Raw genomic sequence first — 23,463 nt, 5'->3', positions numbered from 1 at the left:
TGGTCTACTTGAACAGGTTGTTGCTCCACAACTTCTTGTGCAACAAACTCATGATCCACAATACTTTGTGGTGCCTGTTCAATTTCCATCGAGGCCTCAGTGCTATTTTCTGTATCTTGAACTTCTTCAAGATGGATTTTACTCCCACTGGTTCTTCTAGAAATAAACTCTCTTTCTAGAAAAATATCATTTCTAGCGACAAACACTTTGCCTTGTGTGGGATTGTAGAAGTAATATCCCTTCGTTTCCTTGGTATATCCTACAAAATAACACTTATCTGATTTGGGGCCTAGCTTGTCTGAGACTTGACGTCGAACGTAAGCCTCACAACCCCAAATCTTCATAAAGGACATCTTGGGACTCTTCCCAGTCCATATCGTATATGGTGTCTTTATGACGACTTTTGATGGAACTCGGTTAAGTGTGAAAATAGTCATCTCTAGAGTGAATCCCCAGAAGGAAGTAGGAAGATCTGTCTGACTCATCATAGATCATACCATATCCAATAGAGTACGATTCCTCCTCTCGGATACACCATTCCACTGTGGTGTTCCAGGTGGAGTGAGTTGGGATATGATCCCACACTCAGCTAGATGGTCACGAAACTCTTGGCTAAGGTATTCACCACCTCGATCTGATCGAAGTATCTTAATACTCTTGCCCAGTTGGTTTTGTACTTCACTCTTGAATTCTTTGAACTTTTCAAAGGATTTCGACTTGTGTTTCATGAGATATACATAGTCGTATCTACTGATATCATCAGTAAAAGTAATAAAGTACTGATAGCCTCCTCTAGCTGCTACATTGAAAGGGTCACATACATCAGTATGTATGAGTCCTAACAAGTCAGTAGCTCTTTCGCCGTGTCCACTAAAAGGAGTCTTGGTCATCTTGCCTAGAAGACAAGATTCACATGCCTCAAATGATTCAAAATCAAATGAGTCTAGAAGTCCATCCTTATGGAGCTGAGATATGCGACTCTCATTTATGTGACCCAAGCGACAATGCCAGAGATATGTTTGGTTCAAATCATTCAGTTTGAACCGTTTGGTATTTATGTTATAGATTGAATTTTCTAAGTCTAGAACATAGAGTCCACTCATCAGAGGTGCATTACAATAGAACATATCATTTAACATTATAGAACAACATTTGTCCTTTATGATAAATGAAAAGCCTTTCTTGTCCAAACAAGATACAAAAATTATGTTCTTAGTTAATGCAGGTACAAAATAACACTCCTCTAGTTCTAAGACAAGCCCAGTGGGCAAAGATAAGGAATATGTTCCTACTGCTATAGCAGCAACTCTTGCGTCATTGCCTACTCGTAGGTCCACTTCGCCCTTTGTCAATGCTCTAGTTCTTCGTAGGCCCTGCACATTGGTACAAATGTGAGACGCACAATCGGTATCTAATACCCATGATGAAGAAATAGATAGATTGACTTCTATAACATATATACCTGAGGCAGAAGTCTCACTTCTTTTCTTCTTGACTTCCTCCAGGTAAAGCTTGCAGTTCCTCTTCCAATGTCTGATCTCACCACAATGGAAGCAGGTTCCTTCCTTAGCCACCCCCGCCTTTGGGTTTCAGTGTAGAAGAGTTGGCCTTGCCCTTGGCTTGGGTCTTACCCTTACCTTTGGGCTTCCATTTGCCTTTGCCTTTCTGTACCATCAGCACGGTACCAGGCTTAGTCTTTTTGAGATTGGGCTCAGCAGTTCTTAACATGCTAAGCATCTCAGGCAATGACTTGTCAATTTCATTCATGTTATAGTTCATGATAAATTGACTATACCCTTCCGGCAACGATTGCAGGATAAGGTCAGTGGTCAATTCTTGGCCCAGTGGAAATCTTAGTCTTTCAAGGTTCTCCACATACCCAATCATTTTGAGTACATGAGTTCCTACAGGAGTTCCCTCTTGCATCTTGCATGCAAATAGGGCCTTAGACACCTCAAACCGCTCGTGCCTAGCTTGCCCTTGATACAGTTGCTTCAGGTGCTCAACCATATCATGAGCATCCATGTTCTCATGTTGCTTCTGAAGCTCAGAGTTCATGGTAGCAAGCATAAGGCATGATACATCCAGTGCATCATCCTGATGCTTCTTGTAAGTATCTTTTTTCACACGAGTAGCGGTAGTGGCGGGTGCTTCAGGAAGGGGTTGCTCTAGGACATACAGTTTGTGTTCTTGCTTGAGGACGATCCTCAAGTTTCTGTACCAGTCTAGAAAATTTACTTCGTTGAGCTTGTCCTTCTCAAGGACAGATCGCAGAGAGAGAGTATTCGACGTATTTGACGACATGGTGATCTACAACATTAAAATGCATAAATGAGTATCATATCTAAATCATTTAATTAGGTCTTTAATTAAATGATGCTCCCACTGAATCGTAGAGCTTTGGTAGGGGCTAGTCATGGATGTAGGTAACCACAGTTTACCCACACTACTAGCTCCAAAACCAATAGCGACAAGATTCATGTGGGACAAGATCCTCATTATACCTCATCTTGAGTTAGCTTTGGCTAATCGCCCAAGACTTAGTATAATTAGGTAGGCAACATGCCAATTACATCTTATGCAACTCTTGTGAACAAAGGGTCAAAATCCATATTATACATCATCTTGAGTTAGCTTTGGCTAATCGCCCAAGACTTAGTATAATTGTTCTTTAACCCAACTTTCCCAACTTTTGGGATATGCCTCTAAGTTCTCAATCCAATTGAGGTAACTTAGTTAAGTCTAACCCTAAAGTTCGATAGTGGGACATCACAATTGTCCACTCGCACTCTACCAAGATAAAATGTGTCACTTTGCTTTGGCAAACCCAACAACAAATGATCGAGGTAGTAGTGAGTACCAAACTTTGGTAGGCATATCGAGTTGACTTAATTAAGATAAAATTATTATCTAAACATGCATCACATACACACATGACATATATCAACATATAAGCATAAACGTGACATGGTTATGGCCCATATACTACGATCCTCTCAAGCCAATGAGAAGATCGAATGGTCAACCTAGGGATAACATCTTCTCCAAGTGCTTCCTTCGGTCATCATGTGTCGTCGGCATCCTTCTTGTAACTTCATCCTCCAATGGACTTTTCACTCCTCGTTTTGTACATTACAAAATAAGAAAACTCGAGTTACATTCGAGTCTAAATCTATTTTTTACAACTAGAAAAATAGAGATGAAGGCACAACATGCAGGTCGTATTATGAATTACATTACAACATGCACATACACACAACCACAATCATATTGGGGTTAAGGGTCATAACCATGCACCATGGCATCCATCACATAACAAATAGATCTAGGACATCAATTTTATTATGCTTGCAAAAATTGATCATGAGTCAAAACCTCACGGCGGTCCCACTAGTCGGTTAGCAAGCGGGGTCAAGGGGCAACGCCCCTTGCGAGGCGCGAGGGCAGCGCCCCCAAAATAAAATTTATTTTGTTGACTCCTTGAATGAGTCACTGTCCAAAAATTCATCAGAATGAACTGAGACCCCTCTTGTTCCGTTGATGCATCCTTGCGACAAAATCACACAATCTGTTCACAACAGATCATGAAAGATTTTTCACAATCCGTTCTCAACAGACTGACGCAACCTCATCAACATGAACACCATAGGTTATAAAATTTTTATCAAATGCAATCGGACTATAGCACACTGTCATATGTATGATGATGCTATAGCCTTTTAGTTTGATCAACACAAACCTTTGCATATAGATAAAATACTCATACAATTATGCAATCCATAACAAACACATGTCCTACTTCTATATCACATACAAAAGTACATAAAACTTTGTACAATCTTTTGCAAGTAGCTCTGATATCACTGTAGAGAATCCTATGCGATAAATAATAAAATTCACAATAGAAATAGGATCCTAATGAGCAATCCATGTGAATGAAAATTCGTACGAAGTTTGATTTATCTATCTAATAGATCTATACCTTTGAAGCGTGCCCTTCGCTTATCCCACTCGTCCTTGGTTCATTAGATCTCTTACACGTTCAAGCGTCCGTGCCTCTATGCGTATCCATACAAACATGATCTCAAGCTTCAAAGAAGAATCGCTTTTGTGGTGCTAGCCACATAAGAAGATTCGGTCAAAATAAGGAGGACGAAGAAAAGGGGTGTTTGGCCAAGAGGGAGAAGATAGCTCAAATTTAATTATGTTTAATTAATTTAAATTTTATTAATTTAATTAAGTAATTGATTAATTAATTTTAATTAAATTCATTTACATTTTTATTAATCAGATTAATTTTAATTAAACTTTAATTCAACTCACCCATTTCTAGACGATCATACAGTTAATCATATGAGTTGTGTGAGATGACTTTATAGTTTTATCTTAATTAATGAATTCACTGTTATCTATTATTTGATTAACCTTGGATTAGATTGAAGTTTAACCGTTCGACTCCCTAAATATACATTTCAAGAGTCAGCTTCCAGGTGGTGGCGAGGCACAAGGGCCTTCTTGGTTATCGGAACAACGACCACTTTCTAAGACAAAGCTGATTTAGGAAATCATATATTTAGCTAATCTAGGGAAAAACTTTGGTCTAACTAGTCTAGGATGGTCCCGCGTTTCGCAAACGTGCACAACAGAAATAAACAAATAATTAAGCTAATTATTACATAACACACACATGCAAAACAGGAAATAACATGTATAAGACATGGTAGAAAATTAACATTTTTGTAGAATAATAAATTATTCAATGCGTACCTCATTGATGATGTTGAGCGATGTTGGCATCAATCGAGCGGTCCTTGTCGAAGTCCTGCATCTACTAGTGATCCATGCCAAACTCTCATCTGGATAGCTTCGAAAGCCACGAATTGCGTCATCGTCTTCAGTACTTGCTGATGATCGATAACGATCGATTTAAGAGAAACATTATTTCGGAAAACACGCAATAATGTTTGTTGTGATCATTTTCAGGATTTTCTAACTATCATAGAAAATCGTATTCCCGGTGTAGTTTTCGGTGGTCAACCTTTGACCGCTAATTTAGGACAAACAGTCGGAACCTTTCCGACGTTGATGGAACAATTATCTGGAAGCTTCATAAGCTCTCGATAATGACAAATCCTGATTGCAAGATGTTAGCAGCAAACCCTTGGTTTCCGACAACATATTCAAATGGATGGAAACAATTTTTGACCATCGAGAATACTCCGGTGGCCAACGACAGCTGAACAAACCCTTTCTACAGTGACTCTAATCGATGGCACAAAGGGCACCAACCGCCGGCGTTGGATGCTAGTAGTCCTTAACCATAGCTCTGGGATAGAGCTGGCGAGTAAAACACGATTGAAATCTCATAGAAAAGAATGGCCGGACATCGGAGCAGAGGTGGCCGACAGAAGTAGAGATGCTATTGGCCGGAACACAACGACAGAACCGAGCAGAGCATAGCGGTGGACAGAGGGAGAGCCGGCGGTGCTTGGCTGAAATAGGGCTCTCGGGTCCTATCAATCGAGAGAAAACTGTCGCCTCTACTTGGGAGAAATCGGTGTCGGGAAGTTTCAGCATCCAACTGTGAAGCATTGGAGATGGGCAGCCAGATCGCGGCCGATGGAGGCGACTCGATCGCGATCGGATGGGAGGCTCGATCGCAACCAATGGAGGCGGCTTGATCACAGGTAGCAGTTGGCATCATGGATCTGGAGAAGAAGCTATACGACGCGGTGGTTGGGTCTCTTCCTTCTCCAATGGATGGCCAGTAGAGCGGACGACGATGCGTCGACGGAGAAGAAGAAGACCAGTAGCGGCTATCCGGAGAAGGAGATCGGCAGCGCCATTCCCTTTGGAGGAGATAAACAAGGCACTCACAGTGGTTTTCATGATTCCCATTATATTGAGGAGCTCAGTAACCTAAGGGTTGGGTTGGCGCGCATTGGCTGAACCGGAGGAAAGAATAACTCAGGCTGAATCGGGTTCAGTCCATGTTCACTGTAACGAATCAGGTTCATTCTTAGTTCACTTGGTTCAGTAACCAAACGACTTCCGATTTGATCTAAACCAGTTTTGTTCAATTTGTCATCGCAAGACAAAGCTCGTCATCTCTTCCGTTTTGTCAAAACCTTTTCCATCATGAACCAAATCAAGTTGGTTCAAATTTGAATCATTTGGTTCACTAACCAAACGCCCTCTGATTTAAATAAAATCAATTTCGTTCATTTTATCTTCATAAGACGGATTCCATCATTATGTCCATTGTCCGATCCAATCCGACTTTATTTCTCTCATTCTAAGAATCCAATTCTCATACTCATTTTAAGTCCTTTAGAGAACTTGTTGTGCGTGTGATCTAATAGGTTTCTGGTTATATTGGCTGTCCATAATTAACCATTAATAATGGAACGATCATGAGTGGCACCTAGTAGTACATCATGATCCTCAATTGATCAAAAAATCAATGATTGATTCCAGAATAATTCTAAACCCTTCTACAGCTATACTGAATCGTGCCTCGTTTCTTTCACCGTCTTATACCCGCTTAGTTCAGGACATGATCTATATGTGTCGGTCCCCACTAGGCTGACTACGTCACACCTAGCCCAAGCTACTTTCTTATCCTGTGGATTCAAGTTACTTGTACATGTGTCCAAGAGTACCATACTCTTGACATGTAATACTTTGGCCAAAATTTTTTATGAACAATCCTGACAAGCGGTCGCAGAGTATACGTCTCCTTTTTCAAAGAGCGGTGAATCCTCTGTGGCCTATCCAAACACCTTCAGACACTTCAATTTATACCCAATAATCTCAGGTCCACACTTCCTCGGGATACTTGCTTAAGATGCCAAAGTATAAGCCTCCATGACCAAGCTAACTTGAATATCGCAAGTCAAAGGAAACTCACACTTAAGCTGCAATGAGATTTTCATTGACATATATATAGAACCATATGAAGTCTCAAGGAAGGACATTCCAATGAACTGGTTACCTTCAACCAGCATCCACGTTTAACTTTCAACATCCAATATCTCCAGCCAGCGAGATCAGTTGCTTGGCTAACCAAAGAGTTTAAACGTGCTAATCTCGACAGAATTGATGATGTCCATGCTCATCAATTCCTTGACTATGGATAATTTTAATACATTCATAATTGCACATGTAGATATACTCACTATTTGTGATCCAATCATAAATTCTCTCATGCTATGAATCATATTGCGGGCATTCAATATTTAAGTTTAAGATCCAATAAAACACATAGAAAATGTGCGCTCAAATAGTGAATTGCTATTTATCCAATAAATAGTATAACCTTAAGGCGATTGTCTTAGGACACCCCTCAAATCTAACAGGATGTGGCTAGTTCAACTTATCTAAGCAGACCAAGTAAGGTACTCCTTGCCCCACTTGACTACTTAAACTAAATTTTTTTAACGTACTATCATCTCACCCCACCCTGGTACTATGTTGGGCAAGTGTTAACCAAATATTTACTCCTTACCTAGCTTAGGTTGTTCTAAAAGCAGTAATTAAAAAAAAAGAAAAAATTGTAAATAGTTATTTATGTAAGGTTTTAGGTCCCCTTAGATCACGACCCCTATTGGGTCTGATCAAATAATGTATTTGATCCTTAGGGACCCAGAACTGGTTTGATCTAATTGGATTAGTCAATTTAGATTTGGGAACTCATGCTTGGACTCTTGGTTTCTTGGGTCTATGCAACAATGTCATGTATGCTCTATGCTTAGCTTTATGTCCAATCCCAGATCGATTATATCCAGCCCTTTGGTTTTCAAGAATCATGTCAAGATACTTGGAACCTAAGGTGAATTTTTTAAGAGACCTTTTTAGATCGTAAACTTGAAGTTTCGATTGAGAGTTCTCCTCCTCAAGCTTAACTAGTCCCCAACTTGAGCGACTTCAGTTGGTGGTTTGGAGTTGACCTTCTCCTTGAGGAGTGCTACCTCCTCTTGGAGCGATTCAACTTGGGCATTGGATTTGACAAGCTTCTTTGTTAAATTGAAAATGATGGAATATAACTTCTTAATCTTACAGCGGTATTGGAACCTTTGGAAATAGATGTGGATCCGTGGCTTGAACTTGAGTCGGTATCTAATTTACTGTCGGTCTCCGTTGGTTCATCTCGTGTCGAAAGCGCAAAAAAGCTCATGGTCGATTCTTCTTCTAAATCTTCTGATGAGGATTCATCCCACATTGATTTGAGAACCTTCTTTCTTGATTTACGCTCCTTGTCTTGATTCAGACACTTTGATCTGAAGTGTCCTTTCTCCTTATACACATAGCAAGTGAGCTCCGTTTTGCTGATAGAAGGTTTGTTGGAATTTGACTTTTGAACCACCTTCTTGACTTTCGATTTCTTTATGCCACGCTTCTTCCGCAGCATCTTTTGGACTAAATTCACCAGTTCTGTTGTAACCTCATTCTTCTGATGAAGCATCACTTCTTCTATTATCTTTTTGGACTTTCTTTCTTTGGATGATCTTGCAATAAGAGCTATACCTTTCTCTTCCATTTCAGTATTAGTTTGTTCGTTACTAAATTCACCAGTTCTGTTGTAACCTCATTGTTGCTCTCAGAATCTGATGAAGCATACAGATTCTTCTTCTATTATCTTTTTGGACTTTCTTTCTTTGGATGATCTTGCAATAAGAGCTATACCTTTCTCTTCCATTTCAGTATTAGTTTGTTCGTGTAATTCAAATTCTAAAAATAACTCATTTAATTTTATTTTGAAAAGGTCCCTGGAGACCTTGTAACCATCAACCTAGATGCCCACAAAGTGTTCCTTGGGAACGCTTTCAATGCGTACCTTATGATATCCCGATTCTCAATGGGTTATCCAATCGTGTGTAAACCATTCAATATGTCTTGGATCCTTGCGTGAAGTCCACTTGCAGATTCTCCTTCCATCATTTTGATGTTGTATAGTTTGTTCATAAGGAGATCCCTTTTGCTAACTTTTGTATTTGAGGTGCCTTCGTGTAACTCAATGAGTTTATCCCAGTGGTCCTTGGCACTGATGAAGGGTCCGACTCGGTTTAGTTCTTCCTTGGTCAACCAACATTGCAACGTCTGGGTTGCCTTCGCATTTGCTTCGATCTTTTTCCTTGTGGCCGCATCCCATTTATCGCAAGTTTGTGGCAGACCGTCATTATCAGTAGGGATTGTGAATCACGTTTGTACATTTCTAGTAGATGGTACTCCATTCTACCTTTCCAATAGATGAAGTCCTCCTCGGAGAACAGAGGTGGCCTTGTAGTATTGAATAATTCCTAATGGGTCATTTGATTCTAGCACACAAAAAAATAACAAAACTGTACCAAGAGTTGGTCTTGGATTAGCAATGCGGGGAAAAAATCAAATAACTCAATAAAAAATTTAAAAAACTTGCTCAACCAGTGGTTGCAATGTGTTCGAGCGCCCCTCACTCTGATACCAATTGTAAGATCGTTGAGAGCGCTAGAGGGGGGTGAATAGCGCTATCAGTAGTGTTTTTATTTTTCATAAAGTTCATTCGTATTCGTTCGTAAATTCAATCAATCAGAGTAAAGTAGCAGAAAATATTACAGTGAAATTATCAAACACAAAGACACACAAAGACGAGAATTTTTTACTTGGTTCACAGCCACAGGCTGCTACTCCAAGGCCCACAATCATTTGATCATTTACGTTGGGCGATCCACTAAGAAACTCCCTTCTTACGAAAGAGAGTTTTATCGATTACAAAATAGAAACAGTAAAAATATTACCATCCTTTGAAATAAGTATAGAATCAAAAATATTACCGAAGTAGAAGAATCGTAGGCTTTCTCGTGCAGTACTTTGGTGTTACGACGACGTTCCTTGGTGTTCCTTCACACGCAGACAGTTGTCGGTTGGCTTTGAGTTGTTGTCCTAAGGGGTCTCTCTCGAAACTCTTATATAGGGCTTTTTGAGCACCTGGAACCCTTTCTAGGCGTCTCCACGTTGTTCGCCGATCCACCATCGGCGCTGCTGACTTGGCACTTTCGGGTGCCTGTATCCCTTTCCGGTCACCTATATGCTGACGTGGAGGTTCCGAATGAACTTTGACTTCCGCAATGCCTATCTGAATCCGGGTGCCTAAAACCAATCCGGGTGCCTAGAAGCTGAGGTGTCCTGACCACTGGAACTTAGCTACCTCACTGCTTCGCTAGCCTGGTTCCACTGACGTCCGATCGTCTGGACTAAATCTGGGTGCCTGGACTCCGATCACCTAGATTCTAAATAAGGGCCCTCGGAATCAAAGTTCCCTCCCCTCCTTTCTTGCATTACAAGTTTGCACAAAACAAAAGATAACAGGAAGGAGTAAACAATTTTGCAACTGTTTATGGTCTTAACTTCAAATTTCCAGTGAAATCCTGGGTTAGACCGACGCCTACTGTTCCCACACTGGGAACGCGCCCTTACCCACTCCACTCGAGAGAATTTACCTATTTGTCCAACAAGTCCTCCAGATTTGTTGGACTTCCTGCTCAGCCTCGATCCTCGGCCCACAAGGATTTGCTGCTAGACATCTAGTCCACATGACCTGCCTAGACTTCCCTCCAAACATCTGGTCGTCCAGACCTGTTTGGATTTTCTCCATGCATCTAGTCCACCTGACCTACCTGGACTTTCACTTGGTGCACTTGATCTGCCAAGACTTCTGCCTAGTCCTCCAGACCAAGACTTCCACTGCCTAGCCTCCAACCAGGACTTTCCATTGCCTAGTTTCCACTAGAACTTCCATTGCCTAGTTTCCACTAGGACTTTCCTGTGCTCCCTGCACACTTAGATCAACACAATAGAACACACCACACACTTAACTTGAACCTCTTGCCATTATCAAAACCAAGGTTCAATCATCTGGTGCTCCCTGCACTAACAAATTCCTCTATACCTTCTTATCCTTAACTAAAGTAGGTCTACCATGAAATAATTTAAAATTATCCTTAGGTTTATCATATTTTCTATCTTCATGATAGTGAGCACTTAAATCATAATACTTAATTCTAGCACACTATAGGATCGAAAATAGGTGATAGAGGGGGTGAATATTGCTCATTTAAAACTTTCTTTTCTTTTATCAAAGAAAATCAAAGTTTCTCTTGGACCATTTTCGATTGGGTAATCTACTAAAGTTCTCCTCTTTGAAAACTTTTAGAGAAGGAGAAAAATTTGTACAAAGAATGAGGACGATAGTAACAAGTTACTATCTCCTTTAATGAGAGTGCAAGTAATAAAAAGATATCGGCAATAGAGTAGAGATCTGTGTAGGTTGTTAGAATTATTTCTAAACCCTTCAGCAACTATAATAAAATGTGTCTCATTCCTTTCACCATCTTATACCCACTTAGTTCATGACATAATCTATATGTGTCAGTCCCCACTAGGCTGACTACATCACACCTAGCTCAAGCTTGCTTTCTTATTCTGTGGATTCAAGTTACTCATACATGTATCAAAGAGTACCATATTTTTGACATGTAATATTTTGGCCAAACACTTTCAGTAACAATCCTAACAAATGGTTGTAGGGTATACATCTCCTTTTCAAGGAGCGGTGAATCCTCTGTGGGCTATCCAAATACCTTCGGGCACTTTAACTTATACCAAATCATCTTGAGTCTACACCTTTTTGGAGATGTTTGCTTAAGATGTCAAAGTATAAACCTCCCTGAACAAGGTGACTTGAATACCACAAGTAAAAGGAAACTTACACTTAAGCTGCACTAAGATCTTCATTGATATATTTATAGAACCATATGAAGTCTCATTGCAAGTCACTCCAATAAACTAATTGCCTTTAACTAGCATCCACATTTAACTCTTAACATCCAATGTCTCTAGCTAGCAAAAACAACTGCTTGGTAAACTAAAGAGTTTAAAATATACTAGTCTCTCAATAGAATTGATAACGTATGTGCTCATCAATTTATCAACTAGGGATAATTTTAATACATTCATAATTGCACCGTAGAGATGCTAACTAATTGTGATCTAAATTACAAATTCTCTCATGCTATGAATCATATTGCGGATATTCAATAAATAAGTTTAAGATCCAATCAAACACATGGGGATTGTGCACTCAAATAGTAAATTTTTATTTATTCAATAAATAATACAACCATAAGGTTATTGCCTTAGGACACCTCTCAAATATAACACCTCCAACTAGGGATTTCCTTGTCTAGCCTCAACTAGGACTTCTCCTTGCCCGATCTAACCAACTAGGACTTCTTGCTAGTCTTCTAGTTAACCTTGATCTGACTTGACTTCACTCACATCCAAATATTAAGTCCTGTTTGGATCAACCCTTGGTCAAACTGACTAGATCTAGATATATTGTCAAATATCAAAACCCTTGGGACAAATTAGTGCTTTTTGCACCAGCAATCTTTCTCTTTTTGATGTTTAACAATTTCTTAAGTTAAATCATGACCAAGGTTTAATAATCTGGGAGAAATCTAGATTTTTAACATAAGTTCCTTCTCCCCTCTTTTCATCCATCAAAAAACTATATTATATTACACCAACAATTATGGTATATCCTATGGTCACAACTTAGTCTTGACAGTTCTTAAAAGACCATAACTTTCAAAAATAATTTTAAAATAATTTTTTAAAAGAGTTTTTCTATAAAAAAATCAATATAATTTTTTAAAATATTTTCAAACCAAGTTTTGAAATACGTTTTTGAGATATAAAGTAGATGATTTTTGAAAACAAAATATTTATTACTCTTTCAACTAGAATTTCCCGTTAATCTAATATATTCTTAGGGCTCTTTGTTAACTACAAAGCAACCTCCCTATGTGTTTTAGGGTTTGATCCAAAATTAAAAATAATTTTGAATAATTAAAAATAATTTTGTCGAATCGGCTCGTCGACCGTGTTGTTATTTTTTCAAAATATTTTTAAAGAAAATTTTTTCTGAACACTTTGAAGGGTTTTTTATAAAAAATAATTTTGAAATAGTTTTGCTCTTTTGATTTGGACCTCCCCCTTGATCTGACACTTTCTTAGAGCTCTTTGTTACCCACAAGGTAAATTTTCTATGTGTCTAAGAGGTTAATCTAAGTCAATAGAACAAATAGTTTATGATTTTTAAAATTCTTTTCAAAATATGAATTTTAATTAAACTTCCAAATTGTTCTTTGTTAACCACAAGACAATCTCTCTATGTGTTATAGGGATTGTTCCAAGTGAAAAAAAATTTAGAAAATAGTTTTCAAAAAATATTTTCAAAATAGGTCTTTTAAAAATAAGATCTTTCAAAAAATCCTTTCCCCCTCAACTAGACACATAGGTAGAAAACCCATAAAAAAAAATTTTCTGCCTATGTGTCTTAGGGTTCTAGACCTAGTGTTGACCTCAAAGTTCTATGTCTAAATGTTGGTCAACCAATTTTAAATATATAATATTTTAAAAACTATAGTATAGATAAATATAGCAAGCATGAATTTTAAGTAATTATCAAATTTTTAAAAGTAGTTTTAGAAACTAATTTTATAGTTTTTCTTGAAAGTGTTTTTAAAACATGATAATTTAATTGTCCTTAACATCTCACTCATTCTAAGTGCCTTAGTACATAATATACCGGAGTTGCCTTATGGGTTTTGTGAGATGCTTTATCAATTTTATCTTTGTTAATTAAGTTGAGTTCTAATAAGTGTTTGACCTTATGTTAGATTTAGGTTTAACCGTTAGTTGCTTAAGTCCACATTTCAAAAATTGACTTCCAGGTCATGACGAGGCAGGTGCCTTCTTGGTTATCGGAACAATTATCACATCCTTAAATAAATCCTTTTTAAGAAATTATGACCCTAATCAACTTCTTAAAAAGTCTTGGTCTAACTAGTTTAGGATGTGGCGAGAAGTAGCTTCAGTTAGGTCGACTTAGCTAATCAGACCAAGCAAGGTACTCCTTACCCCACTTAACTACCTAAATTGAGCTTCCCTAACATACTATCATCTCGCCCTACCCTGATACTATATTGGGTAAATATCAAACATTCATGTATCCTTAAGTAACCATTCTAGATTAAGCAATAAGTAAATATGATGATATGACATTTATGTACATATAAAATAAAGCATATGCATGTATATGGCAAGTATGCATGAGTCTATAAGCACAAGCAATTTCTTAATTTCTAATAATCTATCAAATTCTTGATTTGATATATTTTGTGTGGACCTGCAAATATATCAATCCACTTTGATACATTTTAAATTTTATTAAATTTTATTTCATTTGATAATATTTTTAATTAGTTTTATAATTATATGTATTTTATTATTATTAGGTTTAATGATTTTAATTATATTTGTTTAAATTATTATTAATTTATTTTTAAATTATTAATTTATAATTTGAATTACAAATTTGTTATTTAAATTATTAATTTACTATTTAAATTATTAATTTTTTATTTGAATTATTAATTTGTTATTTAATTATTAATTTTTTTATGGATTTAATTTTTGGTTTGAATTAGGTTATGTTCCATAATTAAGTGTAACTTGCTGATAATTAATTTTATTACTTAATTTTTAAATTTTTAATATTTAAAATTTGTAAATTATTAATTTTAACATTCAATTTCAATTTAAAAATTTTAAATTTTTAGAATTATTAGTTATTTTATAATTTGATAAAGTTATAATTTAATTTATTATTTAATTTTATACTTTTTAATATTTAAATTTGAAATATTTTTAAGATTTAATTTTTTTGTAATTAAATTATTAATTTTAAAATTTATCTTGATGAATTTTAAATTTTTCTTATTATTAAGATTATCTTGATTATTTAATTTTAAATTATTAAATAAGTTTAAATTATTCAACTTATCTTGATTTTTATTAATTTTAACTTATTTAGTTGAATTTTTATTAATTTTTAGATTTAATAAATAAATTAAAATTGAATTATTCAATTTATCATTATCTTGGTTGAATATGTTAAAGAATTGATCTAATTTTTTATTTATTTATATTAAATCTAAATTAATTAAATTAAATTTTTTAAATTTGATTTAGTTAAATTATTATTTAATTCAGATTTATTAAATAATTTATTCAAATTTGATGAATTTTCCTTTTGATAATTATTTGAATTGATAAAATTTGGATTAGTCAAATTATTTAAATTATCTAATTTTAAATTATTTAAGGTTGAATTATTCAAATTATTTGAATTATCTAAGATTGAATTATTCAAGATTGAATTATTCAAATTATTTAAGTTATCCAAATCTAAATTTTCTAAATTATCTAAATTTAAAATTTTCAAATTATCCAAATTTTAAATTATCTTAATTTTTAAGTTATCGAAATTTAAATTTTTTAAATTATCTAAATTTTCTAAATTAACCAAATTTGAATTTTTTAAATTATTCAAATTTAAATTTTTAAATTTTTTAAATGTTGAATTAATCAACTTGACATTTTTTAACTTTTCTAAATTTTTAATAAAATTATTTAAATTTGCAAAAAAATTAAATCTATCATGCAACTTAGGGGCATTTTCATAATTTAAGGTACTTACCGGAATCGCATCCTCGAATTTCGATTTCTTCTCTTCTATCTTTCTTTCCAGACATCGATTCTTATAGTGTCCGCGTTTCAGGCATTTGAAGCACTAATATATTCTTTGTTCCTTCAGGCTCCTAGCATCAGTTGCTCCTTTATTGCCGGTTGTGCCGTCCAATTCTTACGAGTAGGACACTGCTCTCCCTGCACTTAAAACAAATAATATGATATTTAAAATGAACTTTAAAAGTAATACCTTTCTCCCCCTCCATCTTTGTCGTCTTGCTCCCATGGCGGTTTAGTCCAATCAAGAGCAGGCCTGCTCTAATATCAATTATAGGATCGTGTAACGTGCTAGAGGGGGGTGAATAGCACTTTCATCACTTTTTTGTTTGTTCGTTCTATCAGAAAACTAAGCAGTGAATATTAGAAACCAAAGTAGGGATACGTGAATTTTTACTTGGTTTCTAACCCCTTAGGGTTAGTACATCCAAGGCCTATGTACGAGAGGCGTCCATCCACTAGTGGTCATCCTTTCCGAACATTGTTCAGAGGCGGAGAACCCATCTTACAGTCCAAATAACAATAACAATAAATAAGAACAAAGTAAGACAAGTAAGAAATTAACCAAACACTTGAAGCCGATCTAGAAATTCTGAGCGCCACGCACTCCTCCTGGATGTTCTCCAGTTGTAAGAGCTTAGCCGCGTTCGCGTTCAGAATCAACACTAGTTGGAAAGGAGGGCTTGTTGTTGTTATCTCTGGTTGTGCACATTCACCTCCTTTTATAGCTCATTCTAGTCGATTGGAATCTCGTTCCGAGCGACTCCACGTAGACCGCCGATCCATTATCTTCGCAGCTGACTCGACGCTTCTGGTCGACTAGAATCTTCATTCTGGTCGACTCCGTGCTATCGTGGAGGGTCTTGATAGACTTCGACTTCTGCTGTGTTTATCTGATCACGAGTCACCTGGAATCCACAATCCGATCGCTTGGACCGTCCGGTCGACCGGAACCTTGGAAAAGGTCGCCTGGATCCGTGCTTGGTTCAGCTGCCTCTATTTGCTTCACTTATGCTTTCTCCATCTTGCTTCCAGCTCCTGGTTCCTGCAAGACAAGCATACAAACATGCAAGCAGCCTAAACCTTACTCTATGGGTCTAACTTTAGATTTCTACTGAATCCTGAGTTAATCTGATGCCTACTGTTCTACTCCGAGAACGCGCACTTACCCACTCCATTCGGAAGAAGTTTTTCCAACAAGTCCTCCAGACTTGTTGGACTTCCCACTTAGCCATGGTCCACGGCCCTAAGAAATTTACTGCTAGAACTTGGTCCTCTTGACCACCTAGACTTCACCAAACCACTATCCTCCTGATCGTACTCGCTTGGACTTTGGTCATACTTTCCAGTCCTCCAACGCTGTATGAATTTGCACCTGGTGCACATGACCTTGTTAAGACTTCTGCCTAATCCTCCAAACTAGGACTTGCCTTTGCCTAGCCTACAACTAGGACTTTCCCTTGCCTAGCCTACAACTAGGACTTATTTGGATCAACCCTTGGTTAAATTATCAGACCTAGGTGTATTATCAAACATCAAAACTAAATTTAAAAAATTTAAAATTCAAACCTTTAATTATGAAACCTTAAAAATAATCATTCAAATTTAGATAATAAAAATTCAAAATTAAATAATAAAATTAACTACAACCGTCTACCCTTTAATTGTGAAATATTGAATAATTCTAAGAACTAAATTTAAAATTTTAAAATTAAATCCTAAATATTTAAGAAAATAAATCTTTAAATTTTAACAAGTCAAAACTAAATCTTAAAACTCAAATTAAAATATTAAAATCAATTATCATCATATTCTGTTTAATTATGGAAGATAATTCAAAACTTAAATTAAAAATCAAAACTTAAAACTTTAAAATTCAAAAACTTAACTTTAAAATTCAGATTAAAAATTTAAAATTTAAAAGTCCTGAACCTAATTATAAAATACTTAAAATTATGAAATAAACTTAAAATATTACTAAATAAAATAAAATTTTAAAAAAATTCAAAGTGTGTCAAAGTGGGTTGGCATATTGAAAAGCCCTAAATGGGTGTCACGATAGGGCTTCAAATTAGAATTTATAGATTTTATCGAAAACCCACGATAAATGCAAATAAATGAAGTATAGGGGCCTCGAGTCGTGTTTTTCCAAGGACTAGTAGACAATTGCGTGAATTGAGCTTTCGATGTCGTTCTTTTGGGGTTTTCTATTAAAATGGGGTTTTTGGGTGTTTCCAAATGAAATGCAATTAAAATTTGGCAAGTAATTGAAGAATGCAAACAACTAATCTAACATGCAACCATTAAAGCAAGGTATAAAATCAAACCTAAATGCAATGCAATTTAAAGTAAAAGGATGCAACCTATTCTAGTTATGTTCTAAAGCAATTGTGGAATTCAAATTCAAGCCTCTAGCAATTGGGGTTAACCCATTCCTGATGAAACTTAAACCTAAATACAACAATAAAAAACTCATCTAAACCCTAACACCCTAACTGTTTGAACATGAATTTAAAACTAAATGCAATCTAAGTGGAGATTAGTGCACTAGATGCAAGCTAGATCGAACAAATCAATTTAAATGAGCTTGATGACTAAATCCTAGAATGCATTAGGGGCTCTTAACCTAGCTAAACCAAGTTGATACATTGCAAGAATGGCACGGCACAGTGCCACTTGGGAAATCAGACTTTCTTTTGTTCAGGTTTAAACGGCGCAAGCAAGAGTTAAACTAGGATGAGCAAACTTCCAAAACAAGGTTTAATCCAACAACAACTAACCATTAACAAATACACAAAATGCTAAGAATTTGATTCTAATGGAACTCTTCAGCAACACAAAAACAGAAACTATCAGAATTGAATTGCAGAAACCAAAATCAGAAATGAAAGCAGTAAACTCATCCTTCCAACTCCCTTCGAATGTTTCTTTGCTTTGTCAACCCAACGACTCAATCCAATTTATCAATAGTCGATTGCTCCTCTCCATCAATCGATTGCTAATAATCAACCGAGTTGCTCAGTCAAGTTTTAAATATTTTATTCGCTCTAATAGTGTCATCAGTCGAGTGCAGCACTCAACTGATGCAACAGTCGATTACTCATACCTAATAGTTGATTGATCACACCGTAAACCCCCTCAAATCTCGAACTCATGTTTTAGGATTCATCGGCCGTTTGTCATAGTAGTCAATTGATACCTCTATTTCAGCCTTACAAAGACTCAAACCTCACTTTACCTAATATTCAATTGATCTCAACCTACCAGGACTTTACTCGCCTAGCATCCGATTAATCTTAACCTATCAGGACTTCACCTACCTAGCATATGGGCAATCTTGACCTATTAGGTTTTCACCATTACTAAATATCTTGCCCTCCTTGACATATTTGGACTTCTTGTCTCATGCCTAGCATCCGGTCTAACATGACCTGTTAGGACTTACATCCACATGCCTAATATCTGTTCTAGCATGACCTATTAGGACTTCCATCCACATGCCTAACATCCGATCCTTCATGATCTGTTAGGACTTCTTGTCTCGTGCCTAACATTCGATTAATCTTGACCTACCAGACTTCTTTCTTGTGTCTAATATCCGATCATCCATGACTTGTAGGACTTTACTCACATGCATAACATTTAGTCATCCATGACCTGTTAGGATTTCTCATCTCGTGCCTAATATCTGGTTAACTTTGACATGTTAGATTTCACTTCTCATGCCTAATATCTGGTCTTTCATGATCTGTTAAAACTTTCACCGACACACCTAATATTCGATCCTCCATGACCTATTAGGACTTTACTCACATGCTTAACATCCAATCCTCCATGACATATTATGACTTCCTTTATTGTCAAATGTTCAGTCAATCGTTACTCACTTAAATTTTGCTCGCTTGCCAACTCCCTACTAAACTTCTAACTGCCAAGTGTCCGATCAATTGTAATCAACTTGGACTTCCCCTTGCTAACTCCCTATTGGACTTCCAACTTTTAAATGTTTAGTCAATCGTCACATATTTGGACTTTTCCACTATCAAGTATTCAATTAACCTTGACCTACTTCACTTTTCGCCATCAACCATGGAAATCCAAACCAATCTTGGTTAACCTTAACTAGAGGTTGAGTGCACTAATAATTTTCCTCTCTAACAATCTCCCCTTTTACTTAAAATCTTGCTCTGAACCATCGAACGTATTGATCAAACATCAAAACTCAACATTCTGACAACTTGAGCTTGGATAACCTTGATCAGAGGTCGATTGTGTTAGGATCGATGGAATCAATATATCCACAATAGTGTGATATTGTCCACTTTAGGTCTAAGCCCTCATGGTTTTATTTTTGAACTTTCCCCAAAAGGTCTTATGCCAATGAAGATATCTTCTATCTTATAAATCTATGATTTTTTCTATATATTTCCAATATAGAACTTTGATTGTAATTCTAATAATCCTTCCCTTAAATGAAGGACCACTATAATCTAATTGAGGTCACTCCTTTCTACTGCGTTGCATGAGCATCACCCACTCCTTTTCACTACATTGCATGTCTTACGTGTACTCTCTGGAGTACCAACTGCCTCAAAAATTTATCATGGATTTTACTGGGAGCCCTCTACCATTATTCTTATGGTCCGGACCTCCCCTACCTTCTTAATTTTTTTCTTGAGATTGCTCACATAAATCCACATAGACCATGACTCTAATTAATACCAATTGTTGGGACTGATAGAATTAATATATCTTCATAATGGTATGATATTATCCACTTTGGGTCTAAGCTTTCATGATTTTATTTTTGAGTTTTTCCTAAAAGGTCTAATTCTAATAGAGATATCTTCCATCTTATAAACTCATGATTTTTTTTTATATATTTTTAATATAGGACTTTGATTGTAATCCCAACAGATTGCACTAATAAAATATTGATTAACAATTCAGTTACCTTTTCATTTGTCTCAGATTTTTAAACTTGCTCCTCGAGCTATTTCTTTTTCTTTAGGAGTGTTCCTTTTCTATCCTTTAGAACTTCAAATCTCTCTATTAAGATGAACCAATTCTCAATATCCATCATCATGAAATATTCCATCCGTGATCTCCAATACTCAAAATCTTCCATTCTGAATGGTGGAGTTACTCATATGTCGTATCCAAATCTATCTTTGAGATCCATCCTGACTTTGACGCCTTTAGCGCTATGCTCCCTCAGTGGTTAGTTCAAAGCGCCCAGCTCTGATACCACTTATAGGATCGTTATGATCACTAGAGGCGGCGAACAACGGTGATCATTTCGTTAATCGCATGTTGGTCTACAATTTGTTAGCACAGTAAAAATAAATGATAAAAACACAAGATAGAACATAGTCGCACAATACCTCGATTTTACTTGATTCGGAATCCTCAAATCCTACTCTACGACCTAGAATCCTAGTGATACCACCACTATCTTTCTCCTTGCCGGATACCTTTCAGAGGTGGAGAAATCTCTACAATATCTATTCTTACAAACAACACAAACATAAATGCAAAGATACAAATGAAAATAAGTATAATACAAATGAAACAACTTTACACAAAGGATCTATGTTTTACTCACTTTCTTATTATTTTTTATTGCTTATTGAAGGCTTTAGAATGGAGTAGCACTCTCCCACAAATAACTTTCCAAGAATCTATTGCTTGGAAACTTCATGAACTTTTATAGGGTTATTGTTCGTGACTGAAATCTACCTATCAATCAACTACTTAAACCTTCCCAATTGACTACTCAACATCAGTCGACTATCAACTCTTTATAAGTTGATTGTTCTGTTAAAATTCAAATGTAGTTTGAGATTTATCCATTCAATAACTCTTTCTAACTTAGCATGCAAGTCACCAATCAACTACTTTGCACTTCACCAGCCGACTGACTATTAACAATCCACTGACTATCATTAGTCAACTACTTTAGTCGACTTAGAAACATTCTATGATGTTTCATATTGGTCCCAATAGACTACAATGTTGATTGCACATTCACTCGATTGAACAACTCCTATTAGTCGACTGATCATGCCACGAACCTAGGTAAACCACAAATTTATGATTTTAGATTTATTAGTCAACTGGTTATCTCGTATCAGTCGATTATACCTTAGTTCTAGCCTTACCAAGGTTGATCCCTCATCTTGCCTAGTATCTGATTGACTTCAATCTACTAGAACTTCTCCTATTTAGCCTTGTCGCTAGGACTTCTACACTTATCTAGCATTTGGTAACCTTAACATATCAGGACTTTCATTCACATGCCTAGCATCTAGTCCTCTATAATCTATTAGGACTTCAACCATATGCTCTACATCTGATCCTCTAATCCTCCATAATCTATTAGGACTTCTCCTCCCATGCCTAACATCTAGCCCTCCTTAAACTATTAGGATTTCCATCCCATGTACTCGACATCCACTCCATGACTTGTCAGGACTTTCCTTCTTATTCTTAACATCTGGTCATCCATGACTTGTTAGGACTTCACTCATTGTCAAGTGTCCAGTCAATCATGATCCACTTAGATTTCAATCATGTCAACTCCATGTTGGACTTCCATCTACTAAGTGTCTAATCAATTGTGATCTACTTGGACTTTTACTCTGTCAAGTATTTGGTTAATCTTGATCTACTTAACATCTTGTCAATTATCAAACATATTGATCAAATATCAAAATCTAATTGGAGCTTGATCAATCTTAACCAGAGGTTGATTACACCAATAAAGGGTTTGAAGATTTTGATGAAATTGACAAAGGGTTTAAGTTAGACTTCTGGTTATTTGACTTGTGTGATAAATTGTATAGGGTCTACCAAGTATATAAGTTGACTTGGCGAGACCAAGGGTTATGAGGGCTCAATGGCTCAAGATCTGTAAGATCAGAGAAGGATGGTACATCCGAGGGACCATGGGATGAGGAACATCGGAGCATGGCAAGTTAAAAAGGAGATCTACCTAAGCAAAGGCGAGAAATATGGCTAAGTAAGATGAGTAGAAGACATAACCTCAAAGCATCCAAGAGACACAACTTAATGGTAGAAGACATCAAGACTTAAAGATACTCCAAGTAAGATGAGTAGAGTGACATGTTTACATGGGATGAAGGGTAGACAAGCTCGACCTTAGAACTGGTCAGAGTTAGGATGTTAGTTGATTGATGGTGAGATTCAATTGATTGGTGATCCAAATATTCATATATCCTAAGTTAGGTCTGTTTAGGGTATTATGATTAGATCAGTCGACTGATGGGTAAGGATCAATCGACTGTTAGTATCAAACCTATTGAACGAATAGAAAGTTGGACAATTGACTAATTGAGTTGATTGAGGTTCATTTGAAGAAACAGAATGTTTCTCAATTAATTAAATTTTATTAGAAAAGCACAAAATGTCTAAGAGTTGATTAGAGCAATCGACTAAGCACTAAGGAGTCGACTAATGATTCATACCAATCGATTGATATTACAGAGACTAATTCAAACGGAGCTAGAGATGAAAGTTTCAATGACACAATTCGAATAAAATCTAAAGAGCAGTCGACTGATGGGTGATGCTCAATCAATTAATGGTTGCCAAATTAGTAAATGGTAGGAGTCAACATGAAGACTTAAAAAGGACTAAGGAGACTGTGAAAGAGACAATCCAGCCAATGCAAAACACGTTTATATTTTATCTCCTCTAAACATTTATCATTTCTCTATTATTTCTTGTATTGTTGATTGTTGTAAAAGGTTTCTTCACATCTAGTACTAACTGAAAAGGATAAAGATGATAAACATCATGTGTGTAGGCCGT

Source organism: Curcuma longa, chromosome 6 (genome assembly GCF_044706935.1).
Source record: "Curcuma longa cultivar G26 ecotype Majalengka, Jawa Barat chromosome 6, ITB_CL_G26_1.1, whole genome shotgun sequence".
Lineage (NCBI taxonomy): Eukaryota > Viridiplantae > Streptophyta > Magnoliopsida > Zingiberales > Zingiberaceae > Curcuma > Curcuma longa.
The sequence above is the reverse complement of the archived record's forward strand: the minus strand, read 5'-3'. Positions refer to the sequence as shown.